General features: G+C 36.5%; 1 protein-coding gene across 1 annotated transcript in view; it reads left to right on the top strand.

The window, feature by feature from the left end:
- Positions 1-425: 425 nt before the first annotated feature.
- LOC139725987 (uncharacterized) overlaps positions 426-15,632 on the top strand; it is a 76,567-nt gene continuing 61,360 nt past the window's right edge. The window contains exon 1 of the mRNA XM_071637070.1: positions 426-823. The gene's annotated coding sequence lies outside the window, so the exon portion shown is untranslated. The remainder of the gene's footprint in view (positions 824-15,632) is intronic.

Here is a 15,632-nt window from a genome sequence, read left to right as displayed (position 1 = left end):
GTTTATGGTACATTCCTTGCTTTTAAATAAACAGAAATTCGCTGCAGCATTGCGTAGTATTATATGAATTCAATCAAGATTAAACTAAATATCACACATCAGTCATTGTGGATCTTCTTCAGTAACGAGAAAAATAACCGTTTATTTTAATATGAATGTTTCAACTTGATAAACTGAATATATCTGAATATGTATACAGCTGTATATGAAACTGATGTTTGTTTTTAATGATATCAATATACTTATGACAATACGTATATATACAAAGTTATGCAAACATTTATTTGCATAATTACTCAAATTAGGGATTTTTTTTCTGAATTTGTTTGCCACGCTGTTGTGCTAATGTAGATTGCACATTTTTGTATGCGACTAGAATGATAGAATAATGATGGATCAAAGTAGAAAGCGATATCTTCCAATGTTTCATCGCAGTCATTAATTACCTCACTACTTGGGTTGAATGCTTGTGGTTGTGTTCACTGGGAATGGAAGACTTAAAAAGAAAACAACAATAACAACAGAGAATTTGCTGTAGAACTGATGATTGAGGGTTTCGATGGTCTGCGACGCCATGTTTATTTACCAAGTTTTTAACAACCGGCAGCTAATGAACAGGCCTTAAGAGCCAAACGTAGGGAAGAACAAGCAGCAACATTCCACTGGCGGTTTTATCACACGGCGTTTCTGCAGAACAGACGGTGCGACTTCTCGTTGCCTTGTAACAAAGGTTAAACTTGAACTGGGCCGAGCTGCTCAAGGGAGCCCGATTGAAATACGAGGAATACACGGTTGGTGTCTAGCATTATTAGGTGAATCAAAGGTGGGTAGTACGCTGTTGTGTGGCTAATTGTGACGACACAGGTGTGAACAAAATATTCTACTTGTTGGAGGTGGAATTACATGCTGTAATTCTGTATCTGTTTAACATTGTGGCAAGATTAAGTGAGAGCGTAAAATTCCTTTGTCAGCTGGTGTGTGTCTGTGTGTGTGCGTGTTTGTCGTTTTTTTGTTAATTCTTTTATATCTCCGTGTCATTATGAATGTATGGGATTAGATTAAAAGTACTTAGATACTTGAATTAAAAGATCAAACAAATGTAAATGAAAATGAATAAAGTGACAAATATTCAGACTTTATTGAATCAAGTACTGAAGGCTGGTGAAATAGCATTTTTCACATTTTTAACAACTACTGAATGCTTGCCATGAAAGCAGTTATCGTGAACTATATATGACAGGTTATACTTGTTTAAGGTGGGATTTGTTTGGTGGTTTTTTTTTTAATCGTGAATCTCTGTATGCAAGGCTCAGTGTAAAATGTGCTGTTTCTCTCATTTCATATTATGTGCAGACTTTTAAAGGTACTGTTTACCATTGAGAGAAGTGACTTTAAAATGTTCGAGTTATCACATTTGATGCAAATGTGTAGGTCAGTTGTATCACAAAACATTATATACCATGTGAAAATTTTGCAATAAAGTCTAAAACATAAGGAGATATCACTATTTTGCCCAATAAACCATAACTGTAGACGGTTTAGTATAGAAACATTTTTATCATAACTATTGTTCACATTTTGTATATTAAACAGTACTTAAAATCAATTATACTGATTCAAATTTTTACATTGGTTGTTTCTATCCCTAACTCACATTTTAGAACTATTTTGAAGCACTAAAGCTGAGTTTTTGTTTCATCTGCAATAGTAAATGAAGAGTTTGTTCGCAAAAACCGATAAGTCCATATTTGCCAAATGGAGATATTTGCGATGAAATGTCAAGAAAAATAAAGAGAATAATAAGAAACTGTTTGCTTATTTTGACCATAACTTCAAAAATGTACCTTTGTATGTAGTGACCAATATATCATTCAAAAGGTATAATTTTGGACTTTATGACAGAGACCGTACTTCAAAATCTTCAAAAATGGGCTTATCGGTTTTTGCGAACAAACTCTTCAAATTATGCCTTTAATGTTGCTCTAAAACCAATGTGCAAAACTTACAAAGGATGCAGAATAAGTATGCGCGATTAGTGATTGATGCTGATTGCTATACACCTCCAGTGCTCTCCGCTTACCACATTAAACTGGCTCTCCACTGAAGACAGAATCAAGCTACAATATTACACCCTCAACTTCAAAATCCTTCATAATCTGGTACCTACTTATTTAACACCTTTGATTACTTTTTATTCCACCAATTACTACAAAACACGATACTCTCAGAATAGTACGCTATAAATACCTACCCCGATAACCGAATATCAGAAATGTTCCTCTTCATACACCGATAGCTCTCTTTTCAACAAACTCCCCATTGCAGTACAACTGACTTTATCTCTGAATATATTCAAAACAGATTGTTTAAGATTTATCCGCGTGCTTTAATTTTTCTCCCGTGAATCCAAAATTATGTTTTTCGTTGTCACACTTACTAGACATTCTTATGGTTACTCTCCCCTTTTCCAAATTGCTTAAGCCCTACCTTTGATGTATACGGTATTGTACAGCATGTAACAAAAATGTAGTTAAGTTTATTTCTTTTGTTAATGCGATCACTGTTCTGTATGGTGTGAATCATATCACTACAAACGTATTTGTCATTTTAGTTTGTGAACATACATGACGCCATTGTAAAGCAGTTCGCAAACTGAATCTGCCTATACTCTGTATTTTTTAAAGAAAACCTGAATGAATGAATGAATAAAATGATGTAACATTGATATATTTCTAAGTAATTTCATGTTTTTAATAAGTAAAGTGCCATTTATGACACCAATGTATGATAAACTACAAGAAAATTGTTGGTACACTAAAGTGACCACAGTCCAAACAACTCAATTGCAAAGCTGAAAAACATTGGTTGTTGTTGTTTTTTCACACATATCATGTCAGGTAACTGAAGATTCTTAAAGCTTAAGATAGTTGTTTGAAAGGAAGCTTTCTTTTAAAATCTAGTGATAAAAGTTGTTTGTGGAGTTAAGTCTATTTACAAATAGGGCATAGTTTCAATGTTTATTCTAAACAAAATTCTTGGACACAAATAACTACATACAAGAAATGAGATGTTTAAACATTTTTTTGTATAGATAGAGGTATCATAATTTATTCCTACCGGACCTTCAAACGCGCGTTCTCTAAAGATGTCATCATCATTGTTAATAACAATGTATGTACAAGTCTATAACTGTATCATCCTGATCCAAATTTCGCAATATCTAAAGATTCATAAATCAAAACTTAAAACAGACGATTGAAAGGCTTATGAGGGGGGAGAAAGGGAATTTCTATGGTAGAAGGGTACAATGGGCAATGGACCAGTGTATTTAGATGTTATAATCAAAGTGTTGTCATAAAACTAGTTAACGTGCATGAACCCTTTGTGCCTCTGTTACTAAAATGGTTCCAAAGGTCAAGCCATACAAAGGCTTTCATATATTTTCTGGTACAAATTGAATACGACCATTTATCATTTTAACAAAATCAAACATCAAACGTCTGTACATGCATAAAACGAAGTAGAATGAGTATGTGTTCCATGCACATTCGCAGTGGGGTATTCATAGATTATGGGTTGTAAATTGTTATAGTGCAATTTAAACACTAATCAAGTCAGTACTTATTAATGTCGATGTAGGGCAATTTGTCAATCAGTTGCAATTTTGTTTATGTTTACAGACAATTTTTTTTTTCAAACGCTAATCTATGTTAATGAATGTAAACACTTCTCAGCTCGCTTGCAGGAGGAATTTTCTGTGTAAGGACTATCAATGCGTGGAAGTTGATATTGTCTCTCTTTGTTCTCAAGGTTAGCTTACAAATCTGTTGTTTGAGGCATTTTAATCGATGGCCCATAATCGTATATCCTTCACTCCGTGCAACTAAATGTGGTGACTTGAGACATTACGCTTCCTGGTAGGAAATGAATACTTTGAAAAAGCCATTATAGACTACATTTATGTTTATTTGATAACTCCTACCCCACCCCCTTTCCTCTCGCTAGTGTAGATGTCATTCCTACTCCGAAAAAGACACAATCTAGAGCAACGACGCATACGATTTGTACAGGCAAGTTACGCCAGATGAGCCCGGTAGTGGAGGACTAAGGCCGGGAGAGACGGGCCGTTTCTCGTCTCGGCCGAAAAGCGTGAATCCGTGAATAACTCATCCCGGAGTGTTAACAATGATTGATGTTATCTGTAAAACCCTTGATAGATCGACTTCATTATAACGGCATTAACTGAAGAATCTTTGCTGATTTCCCCGCCTTACATGCTATACCTGATCGAATATTCTTCTTTTCTCCTTTTATTTTCTTTCTCTTTCCTTGTTTGGATCCACGCGATGCCAGATTATACCCCCGGAACAAAATAAGAAGTGTGCATTTTTCAGACGAGGTATTAGCCCCTGACTGTATTGGGGTTAGATCACACTCGGATAAAATATGTGGCGATGGTTGTAAATCCTCCATCTTTACGAATCAAAGACGAGAGACTCTTCAGAAGGCGAGACATAGTAGTAGTCCGTGACGGATGATTTCTTAACACGATGTGCGCTTTTATTTCTTGAGGTCGTATGAATAAATTTCATACCACCACACGTGCAAAACCGTCGTCTTCCATAAGCTGCAATGGCAATTTCATGTATGCAAGGATAAGAAAGTTCATTATTGCAAAGTATATTCATTATTGGGGATCCTCCAAGGGAGCACACATGTTTTAACGTTTGAATGTGACATTTTATTTTATGAAATGGGAGAGCAAAGTGGCATTACGGGGATCGTCATGAAAGTAAGGAACATCTATTGGTAGGAGAACAGATATGTCTTCGGTACGCAGACAATACTAGTTACCATTTTCATTCATGGAGGATTCTGTCGGAAATTGAAAAGAAAAAATCCAAATGAAAAGATATCGTCAAGATGTATAGCATGATTATTGAGTGACTCTGATTACATCGCCAGCCTGTAATATTGATTCAGAAACAATGTCTGTGCATCTTGAAATCTTGACTGTACTGCAAAGATCATATGAACGTGCTTTTAACGACAAGAATATTGTTTGCAAAAAAAATTTTAAGCTGACCTCAAGAATGACTTTTGGGGAAGGGTCACCAAAGGAGCATTGTATTGAATTGTTACCAGTAAGAATGCTCACATCCATTTATATAAACATAATTGGACAACTACTTTCACGAGTAAAACCAAATCTCTGATCAAATTGAGTTCTCTGAATTCATATGCTTGCTCTAAAATGGAAATTTCATTCTGATATCATGTTGCTTGATACGAAAACAAAACGTGTATAAAGATAGAACAGTGAAAACTTACTCATAGATCAGTGCAAGCATCGGGCACGGAAATAAACTTAAGAATTGTAAAAGTATAAAGAGTAAGACAAATTAGAAAATCTGTGTGATCTAGGTGTTGAGCAGGTCTCCATTTTGCCTGTGCACAAAACTTTATCAATGTTCATATTTCTTCCGAGAAAAATTTCTTCAGACATGCTATTTGTACAAATTGCGGATATGTTCTGTCTGTGCCAAAATACCGAGATATGCAAAAATTAGGGAAAATGTGTAGAAAAGGGAGCTGCTTAATGTCTATATCACACAGAGTTGCCAAATTGTCTTGCTCTCTAAACTTGAACAATAATTTGTAACTATTTTATGTGTCAGATATTTTTCCAAATTTTCACTAAAGTACTTCTCGGACTTTTCCGTATGCGCACAAACAAACATAGTATCAGGGTGAAATTTTTCCCTTTGCAAGTATTCACTAATCGGAAATGGTATGTATTGCAGAGAACAACTCAAGACGGATCTCTTGCACAGGGGAGCCAAAGATGGAATTTTGCCTGCCTAAACATTTGAGGTCATACAACGTGTTTTGTCCACAAGATAAGTGTAAAAACAAACCACACGACTGGATAAGATTTAAGAAGCTAGGGCTCGGTAGATGGGACCATGTTATCATCGTCCTCGTCATCATCATCATCATCATCATAACCTCAGGTGGCATATCAAGCAAGCGCCCTGGCTTTAGATCTTGAAGCCAAATTTGACTGACTGCACTGTTTAAGGAAGAATAGGTCAGACCAAATGGTTTTGAGAAATTACCATGGCCTGTAGAGCGTATGGCTCCTTGAAAAGATTAAGGGGAAAGATTTGAAAAGCACAGTCGGTTTAAGGATCTTGCTTGTCGCTATCCTATAAGTTATATTGGCTACGTATACATCTGTCTATCAAGTCGTCTGTTTGTCTGTATGTCAGTCTATTTGTCTGTGTGTCAGTCTTCCTGTGTCTATGTCTGCCGGTATGTAAATACTTAGACCATGACAAAATCCTTAGAGAGTATGCACGATAGATTACTGAGAGATGGATTCAAAATTCTGAAGAGACAAAATTAGCATTCCCCATGATATAGCAAAAGGAAGGACATATCCCCCTCCCCAGACTGAGTCTTATTTTGGCACAATCTTTGAAAATAGCGTAAGAGCAGTCTCAAAGATGATTTCAGGGAGGAAATTGTACCGTTTTCTTCGGGGTCAAAGAAAGTTCGTGTCACTTGTCATAGTTGTTGTTGTAACTGTTTTTTTTTTCCTTACTATTGCTCATGACGTCATTAACGCAGCTGTTGTATAACGTTGTGTGCCACTACCGCAAGGTTTATTTCAGTCTTTGCTGTAGTTGCAGCAACCGTTAATTGATTTTTTTTCTTACTTCATTGTTGCAGATCCTGTACAAAAGCATAGCAAAATTTGGTGTCATACGAGAGGTCATTTCAGTTTCTAATTCAAAACTTATTTAATTCCCCTGAAGATCGCGTTATCAATGTAACGAAATCAGAGAAAATTTGCGGAGGAAGAAAATTGTTCATCCCATACAATAATCCGAAACACAATCTGTGAGGTAATTTGCTTCTTTGAACTTGTTTTTTGCATTTTAACAATTTGGGGGACAAGATTAAATTGTTGCCGCAAATTGCTACCTGGACATTTCGTTTTCACCTCATTCTCCAATTATCAATATCTTTCTAGACGACTAAGTGGGTTCAACAGATACTTTGGCGAAATATCTAAATTTGACGGTGAAAGAAGAGTGTCAAAATAAGGCATTTTTCCTTGGCGTAAATCGTCTTCTCTGTGTCTGCTTGTAGCTTTTTAGAACGGTTCGGAGCAGAGCAATCTCAAGATCCATTAGATATCAAAACATTAATCATACGCGAAGGAGGAAAACGTTACGTCCAAATAAATGCTGGATTTTTCTTCGCTCTCTTTTTACAAGTGCGTCCAAGTCGTAAGATTGTGTTGATGATATTTTGGTGTCACGTTCGTGCAGAAGGCAAGAGGTCTGTGTTATCTAAAAACACGCTGTATGAAGGGCAGGGGGTACTCGAACGTAGAATCCTTCCTTCGACAAGAGAAACAGCAATTTCCCGAACTCGTTAAAGAGCTGAAATTCCATCCGAGATTTCTACCCTCTTTCTCACCATCTGATCTTTGGCGTTATCATCCCGTGTTGCGTTTCGCTGCGCGCGGTGCCAATTCGACGCAGAAACAAGAAATCTGTTCCGTTCGGAGCCCAGAAAACATCGGATGAAGCAAGTGTTAACCAAAGAGGAAGAAGAGAAGGGGGAAAAAGTGAACACAGCAGAAGAGGTGTGAAGCAAGTTGTTGGCTCGTGATTGATAAGGAAGAGGGTTTTGATCAATGGCCTCAGTCCCGTGGCATGCAAATTCGGGTGTTAAGTGGTGGACGGGCCGTCGCAGGGACCAAATCCTCGGGGATTCGTCGGGTTACATGGTTACAAGGCGCCGGCTGGTACCTCCTCACCCCACGCTGCCTCCGCTGCCCGCCCTTAATTCCTTTCTTGCGCTATTCCGGCCGATTTTTCCCCGTATCTCTGCATTTTTTGCACCTTTTTTGGCTGTGCCGTTTCTCCCGCATGTCAGGCGTTGCTGTGTATGTGTGGTAACTTGTTTTTCCTTCCGTGATTTGCTGTTTTTGTTTTTCGAACACATTTTGTAATGTTTTCAACCCTTTAGCAATGTGAACTTTTTTTTGACACGCACTTTACTTCGGGAATGGTGCTTTCATTCATAACACCTACTGTCATGAATTAACTGAACTATGTATCTACATGCATATCGATTTCGTTTTAGCTTATCTTTCGTTTTATGCGTAATACACTCATCAATCAACGATGTAAAAATATCGCAGATAGGCCCCCTATGCTGAATATTAATCGGAATATTAATTGCATGGCCACAAAGAGAAAACAAAATACATAAAATGTGACCGCAAGAAGAGGTCTGATGAATTTAACCACTTACCGATCTAGACTGGTTGATGGAGTATATTTAGAATTTTTAAAAAAAAAAGAGTCGCTTTGCCTTGGTTCTTTCAGGGACAATATACAGAGTTCTTGTCACGCGCCAATCATTTCAGGTCGTACATTTTATTCATTATATTGATAATTTAGAATGAGAAAATTAGCATGCTATAGCTAGTCACTTTACACTCCGCCTACATAAAGAATTATGCCAGCAGTTGCACAGTACAGCTAGGCATCTTGATTTACCATCTTACTAACTGTTTGGTAATCACAAACACAACATTAGAGTTCATTTCATTCTAATTGAAGCAGAAACTCTCGTAGCAAAATGCCCAGGTGAGAGGTAACAATGGCACAATTTGAATTGCCTGGGATTATCATTCCGATATTAGCCGTGATTGAGTAGGTGTAAAATTGTCTACGCCTCGCCGATAGGCGATGAATGATTATCGTTATGTAAATACAATATCGGTAATTGCTGATTTTATCAAGGAAGTTCAAAAGGCGTGCTTTCCGATTTGAATAAACACATCTACCGCTGAGTGAAAAAAAAATATTCCAAACTCACAAGTGTCTCTACAACAAACTCACAGTAGCTGTACACCCATATATCTGTATGTTTGTATTTTCCTGCCATACGTATCAGCTGAAGGATTATATTAACTAATCATGTTTTTATTGCATGTCTAAACAGAATTATTTATTTATTTATTTATTCATTCATTTATTCATTTATTTCAACATATTTTGACAGGATAACAAGATCAGCAGATGAGTGCTGTTTTACATCAAGGTCCTGTACAATCCAATTATATAGATATAAAATCATGTTACATAGATATAAGCATAAAAAACACTACAAACAAGCAATCAGAGTTGAAAGGAGCAAAACGTCTAGTTAAAATCAGTAGTAACCAGATCAATGTACGATATGACAAAACAATCTGATAGAAAAGGATATATCAAAACAGCGAATAAAATGATGCAAGATTATATACACAATCAAACCATTTGGTGTACAAAAGGAGTTTAAAAACTCTACCAGTAAGAACTTCAAGTTCAAGTTCAAATTTATTCCTATTTTCCACAATATACAAACATAAATCTCGCTTTCTTGAGTGAAAGGAACAATGCATACTATTGTACAGAGAAAACAACAATAATAGAAAAAAACTAACAGTAGCAATACATTACAATAGTTGCTGAGGTAACGAAAGTGAAATAGTTGTCAATAAATGCACTTGAATCAACAAGCCCACGATCATAAAAAGCAGAAAAAAATTCCCATATGAAAATCTACAATGGTGAATAAACTACATGCAATCTGGCAGTCATGCCCATTAAACTAATAAATTATAGTGCCCTAATACATTTGAGTGCGCCAATTGGTGGCGTACGTGACTGGCTTGTGCAGGATATATTCGAATCAGCTCGGGAGTTGTTGCAATTCAATTCAATTCAATTCAATTCAATTCAATTCAATTCAATTTTATTTCCATTTCCATTGAATAAACAGAAAAAATATATACAATACATTTACAGAACAAATTTATAACAATTTCAAAGAAAACGTACAAGTGGTCACGAGTAACAACAGAATTTCGTTTCTAAGGTATATACCTAATACAAAGATTAGAATGGAAATGGGGGTCCCACTTAAAAAGCAAAGCTTGTAGGGTATGGGACCCTCAAAAAATACGTACACAAAGTCAAAGAAACCAATGTCAACTGACATGAAATTAACTTAGGAAGGGGAAAAAAGAAGAATTCAATGACAAGTCGCAAGTGGGAAAATAAAAGTAGCAAGATGATAATAAAAACTGCAAGACCAAAATGATTATGACGTGTCACAGGGTCATATAACTTACCTAGCTCATTTCGATGAAAATAGTAGAAATGCATAGTTCTATATGCTATGTTTGAAGAGGAATGACTAAAAGGAAGCCAATGTGTGCTATCAACTACACCCACATTATGGTGATACTCGCTACCACGAACTCATACTCGAAGCTATGATGATAACAATAATGCTAAATATAAAATAGATATTGCATCATTCTCGTTGCTACATGCACATGACAGAAATTTCCAGTCCATTGCACATCACGTTTCAATTCAATATGGGGGGGGGGGGTATCTGATGTCAATCTAAAAAGAAAAAAAAATACTACGTGAATTCATACAGAATTGTATGTCTATAAGATTTCAGGAGGAAATGCTGCGACACTCACATGTCATTGAACATCACCAAGTGGCTTTTTTGTTTTGTGTTTGAAAATACCAGGTAGAAAAATAACCCATTTCATTGAATTGCAAATATTGTGATGTTTCTAATATGCGATCAGATTAAGTAATACCTTAAAATCCTGATGACGAAGACTGTAGTAGACTCTGAGACATCGAACAGTTTCATCACCCAGGTCATAGTCGTGAGAAATTATTTGCTATGAAAGTTCCTACTTTTTTTATCCCTGTCTATTTCAATCTGACTAATATATCTATATCAAAACAATAAAAAATGTTATGCTTATCATTCTATACGTTAACTCATCCAGTCCCCCAAAACACATGTCTATTCTATATTATATACCTTATGCTATTATCTACTTTTGATATCAATTGTGTTGTATAACTTGGAGTAAACCTTTATATCTATTTGAACCTTTTTATGCCAATATTATGTGATGTTCAAGAATCTTAAAATGTCTCTTATAACTGACTTTAAGATGATTCTTAAATTTGCAACACGATTTGGACTAAAGTTCTCTTTTTTTATCGGAAATTGACACATTTGTTGAAGTGCCTTTATGATTTTATACAGATTTTGGTTTATTTTAACAGTCTCATTTGATTTTTTTTAATATAAGAAGCGACATGGAATTTAGAGTGCAAGAACGCATACTCGTGTCTGTTATTCTAAACATCCGTATCTTAGAACGATCATATTAAATCTTCGAAAAGTAACTTCACTCAACTTGGTGATTTTTGAAATACTTGATTAAAAGCTTCAAAACACACACACACACACACACACACACACACACACACACACACACAAACACTTTAGCAATGCGTTTGTTATTATCAATTTACTACGATCAATATTGAATTTCATTTCAGTGAAGGGAAAATTTAAATGCTTTTATACAAAGACAACGACATCATCTAAGACTATCGTTGCTATGGTGTATTGTCGTTTTCATTGGTGTTTGAGGGCGTTCGTTTCCCGCCATTGCCACGAGTTCGCGCGGGAAAGGTCAGGGGACGAAGAGAAATCGTTCGACTGCAAACACTGACTTACCTCATCGTTCCCCAAGCAAAGAAACAAAGAGGAAATCGTCTGATTCAACCGCGATCTGAAGGAAAATGAAAAACGATAATGGTGATGATGTTGACGATGACGAATAAAGACACAAAATGCAGCTGTAGTTTGAAAGTGGATAACATATGGCAGTATTCCGCAAGAATCACTGAACTCTTCGGTCAACATAAGGGCATGGAATTGAGGGAGCAACATGTCAAGATCTTAGGTAGTTAATCCTACTGCTGATAGGCACGTGTTACGGCAGTACCTGAAAACCTCACTGTACTGACCAACTTGTTATTTAGCATCATCCATATGTTTTTAGGTCACACAACACTGGATTATCTCTTTCCAGTAGTCTTTTGAATGTTAAAAACTGCGACAAGATGAGACATTTCTGCCGGCTTGTATTCAGTGATCTATGACATTACCCTGTTGTACATATGACCAAAGACTTGTACAATTTTTTTTTTTAGAGGACATGCGATGCATGCGGCATTTTTATTTTGAAATGACGAAAAGTAGTTTTATGTCTCAAAGTCAGTAACATAATTACCTCTGTCAAAAAGAAAACGAACATTGATAGGCGAGATTCATCCTGTCCTCAGCTGTGCTTGCTCTTCCAAAAAAAAAGTGCCTTGTTTCTTCCAACGTAGTGATGTACTATATATTTAAAGACATTAATCAGGTTTTTTCTAAAACTGCGATATTTATACGAGTGATTCTGGATAGAGAGTGGTTAGAATATAATACACGAAGGATACCCTAGCCATGCGTCGAACCTAACCACAAGGATGAGAAAAAATGAGCAATATTTTCTTTTTTCAATCTTGAACTAAAAAATAGAATAAAAAACAGGTAATGTCCTCATGTCTTCGAGTAAAACATAAGGACTATGGTTCGTGTAGAAGTTAGTATAGCATGGAGAAAAATGCCGCTGTTATTTGTTTTACAAAGTTACTGGTAACTTGGGAGTGTTTTGATTATTCAATTGTCAACATGAGGTATACATAAACTGATTATACAGCGATATCAAACAAGTCTTTAGAGCTCTTTTAAAGTTGTCCAAGTAGGACGAAGTGTATATCAGAATTAATTAATTTCAAAGCTTCGGACCTCAGGCTACCAACAATCGGTTGCTATATGCGCGTGCATGTAAAAAGAATAGGTCGACAAAAGATGATGAAAATATATAGGTCGAAAGCTGTATGTTAGAGAATTTTTGGTTAACAATTTCTGATAATTAGGTTGGAGATTTAGTTGGGCGATTGTTTGGTGCTCTGAGGCATATGAATTTCTATGAATATCGCTTGTTTCTCAACCGGTAACCAGTGAATAATAAGTGACAGGAAAGTATCTTAATCAAGTTAATGGATGAGGATCGAAACCTGGAGAGAAATTTACCTTAGCAACAGGCAAATGTTACCGATGTGTTGTCATGAACAGACAGCAGACGACCCCTCAGAGGTGCGCTCATTACCATTACAGCCATCAAAATGACGAGACGTGGTGTGATTAACTATAAAACAAATATGGCGCGATGTACAACCACGCATCAATAGAAACCGTCGAGGATTCTTTAGCAACCCTTGCTGGAAGAGTGAAGATGATGTTTGTTTGTTTTTAATGGGTATACATTTGCATTTTCCTGAATGGTCCTGAATCACACCACTGTAATGCTTCTTTTAGATCAAGACACACCTTAGTCATGAAACCTTCGTGATGTAATAATTTAATTTGTAAGTGCTATTTAGAAGGTAACATTGTCGATTTCTGATAAGTTGTTTATGGAGAATTAAACTACTGCATTCTCAATTCCTTTTGTGATGTGATGACTTTCTAGAAATAAAAAATACCTCTGACAAGATGACTGTATGCAATAGTCACGGATAGTATTCAAGAGACGGAAACCCAAAATGGTATTAGACAGATTCTTGCTGTGCAAAGAGAGTTAAATCTTTAAAAACACCAAAGAAAAAGAAATCATCATCATGAGGATCGAATAAGTATATAGGCCTATACAAATTGCTGTAGAAGACCCAGTGCACACGCTTCACCTATCCAGCACGATTGTCGAGAGATCAGACCTGCCATGCGATATTACAACTTTCGAGGACAACATCTTAATTGAACTCCTCTGAAATACAGTCAAGCCGATTGGCGTTGTAAATGGGTTTGCTCGCTGAATTGTGAAGATTTGTTAGGTTACCGAAACCGTTTCCCTGATACAAAACCTTCGGGTTAATCCTTGATCAAAAGTTTTGTAGTATCAAAATAAATGTGCCTGAAAGAAACGATGCACACTAACAAACACTCCTGCGCACTTACCTACCCCCATTTTGTCTATATACGAAAATATACACGCCCGTAAGAGACAAAATCGTCTTCACGCAGAGGGCATTGCGTAAAAAAAGACGCTCGAGTTTCAAACTTCGCGCCCGAGTTGCAGTAATAGCATGCCAGGCTTGTGGGTGGTAGAAACGTGAGATTTCACCGCAAATTGGCAATCAAAGCGACAGCAGAATGATGCATGGACCTGGGATATCATTGCACCCCCGTTGGATATTTCGGCGGTCTGGCTACGGGAGAGAGTTCCCGTCCGAGATGTGTTTGTTCCGAGGGTCGCATATCCACTTACAACTTGCAATTTTTCCATTACAAGGAGTTGATAAATACCTTGGATCCTGAGCCGAAAGGAAAAGAACGGTATCAACGTTTAGAACGCTGTAATCAAGGGGCACGTGCGTCTCCTCTAAAACAATTATCATCCCCGAAACCCCGGGCAATTCCTCATCCAATTATTTCTACATACTCCTATATATTTTTTCCGTACCTTACAGGTGTTGTTGGCAGGTACAAATCACAAAGCAACGAATTTACGTAAGGGTTATCTCAAAAGTTAATCAAAGAGATCTTACTTGTTTCAAGGAAAAAAGAAAGAATTCGGGAAATTTCTTGAACTGAGTATCAACAACATCTGAGATACCTCACTTCAATTCAGAAATGTCATAGGTTCCCGTTACTGCTCAGGGTGCTCTCAAGCTATCAATTATTTGACTAACAAATATACTTGTCATCAAATCGACAAATTGTCATCGATATTTTAAAATAATCAAAAGAAAATTCATTATGTATTCAACACTTTCAAACATGTCTATCAGACGAACAGACTTAGGTACCTTTTCAATTGTGCTTATATTTCGATCATTAGATCCATTTAAGTATAAAGTTAGTAAAACTGTTTATGCATGACTTTTTACTCTAAGCACGCATGATAATTGAAATGAATATACAGCATGATACAGGAAAAGAAAAGGGAGAAAAAGGAATTAGCTCATCAAAGGCATTTAGCTAGGTAATCTACATAACAAGGTACTTGGTTCACTTTGCAGAATATCCGAAGTATCGCTGTGATCCGTGATAACGTTTACATCACCATTGTCGCGTTGATATATAACACAAATGTTATATCTCAAATATTCTTATTTCTCAGCTTCGAAAGGCATATTTGCTCTTTTACACTCCTATCCAGTTGCTATGATTACGCGTGACTTCCATTTTGACTTTCTTTTTTTTTTCTGTCAAGATTTCTGTCTAAAATCGAAAACTCGTGGCGTCACTCTTCTCGGCAACCCGACGAACTCGCAGATCCAACACCGAACAACAAACTAAGCAGAGCTTCTCGTAATTCCAAGATCATCAGTCTTTCCGTCATCAGCGACGCTATTTATCTTCCTCTCCCACCCGTCTGCCCAATTTCTCTCTCTTATATAAATTCTGCTTTCTATACATCTACCTTTCTATATATATCTATCTTTCTATCTATCTGTCATATCTCTTTCAATCTCTCTCTCTCTCTCTCTCTCTCTCTCTCTCTCTCCTTGACCTTACTTTCGAAGTCTTCTCTCACAAACAGACTACTAAGTAGTTTACAAAACAGATTTTCTTTGCTTTCATTTTTTACATAATAACTCCCTTGTTTATACCTTTCT

Source organism: Diadema antillarum, unplaced genomic scaffold (assembly GCF_040938485.1).
Source record: "Diadema antillarum isolate AM-2024a unplaced genomic scaffold, OU_Dant_1.0 seq00000069_RagTag, whole genome shotgun sequence".
In the NCBI taxonomy this organism is placed as follows: Eukaryota; Metazoa; Echinodermata; class Echinoidea; order Diadematoida; family Diadematidae; genus Diadema; species Diadema antillarum.
Note: the sequence above shows the minus strand (reverse complement) of the source record. Positions and strands in the feature narration are given on the sequence as shown.